Here is a 1,423-nt window from a genome sequence, read left to right on the forward strand (position 1 = left end):
TAAATCTTATTTATTTATATTCTATATGCATTTTTTAACTCAAGTGCCAACAAAATGTGTAAACTTTGCAGAGGGGTGAATACTTCTGTAAACCATTGTATGCTAACTGCACTTCTTGATTCTTTAGTGTGTGTGCTGTGCTCTATCCTTTTAATTTTAAGCGTGTCTAATGGTAAACGCAATCTACCTAATGTTAATAATGCATGTCATTTCGCCCCTGCCTGAGTCAATGCCCCCACCTCCCCCAAACTTTTGCCTTAACGACAATTTTCCGCACCCCAGGAGTTGACTCGGCTGAATCCGATATTTTATCATATGTTGTGCATTCATGTAAAAAATATGTGGACATTGAAATTATATGTTAAAAATATATGAACCGCTACTTCAATACATATATTTCCAAATACAGTATTACCAAAAAAAAGTACTTTCCGTTGTAGAAAAGTAAAGAGACCAATTGGATTTAGTATTACAATTGTAATAGGAGTGCACTGACCTGAATAAACCAGAAATCAGACCACATATTATACTATTGCACAGTGTTCTTAATATGGTGGCACACTGGGACTGGCTGTTACCATGGTATTGCAACGTGATAGCATGTCAAAATATGTTACCATGGTGTTGCTATTCTACCAATGACTCATGTCATTGTAGCTGCCTCTGTGTGGCCATTGTCCCTCAGTAGAGAATCATTGCATTGCCATTGTGGTGCCTCTGCATTACTGTTGAAGATTAGTAAGGACTGTAGAAGAAGTGTCACTGCGGTTCAAAAAGACCCATATATCTTTCTAAAAAGGATACGTGCATATTGCAGCTCAAATTGGCATTTTGCACACGCAAACCATGTTTAGCGGCCGTAATGTGGGACCTGGTGTTCTGCACCCGCTATCAAATGAGCACTTTGCCATCATTAATCCATTTAAATGATTTTTAAATGTATTCAGATGCAAAAAAGAGCATGGAATTGGGCGGGGATCTGGAATACTAAGCAGTCGCTGTGTGTGAGAACAGGCAGGAAAACCTTTGGAGGAGAAGAGCAAAATGGAGAAGACCCCGCATATTCAAACCCAGGGTGCCTTTGTTTGGGATGCCGGAGGATGCGGTGGTAAGGCGTTATTGCCTCACTCTGCAGGTCATCCTAGAATTTCACCTTTTCATTACCTGCTTCACTGTCCTCCTGGTAACACCGACAGCATTGACTTTCTCCACTATGTAGGACCATATGACCATAACTGATGTTGGCTGAGGCTATTCCAAATAACTAAATTTCATGCTGAGTGACCTCAGCCGTAAGGACTCAGCTCCGCCTCAGAAAACTTTTTTTTTTTTTTTCCCCGTGCAACAAGAGGACTTTGCTGTCCTTTCATGCTCCACAAATCTCATGTAGTGCCTATTGCTCTCTGTAGTTCTAACTCACCTC

This window comes from Polyodon spathula, chromosome 3 (assembly GCF_017654505.1).
Source record: "Polyodon spathula isolate WHYD16114869_AA chromosome 3, ASM1765450v1, whole genome shotgun sequence".
Lineage (NCBI taxonomy): Eukaryota > Metazoa > Chordata > Actinopteri > Acipenseriformes > Polyodontidae > Polyodon > Polyodon spathula.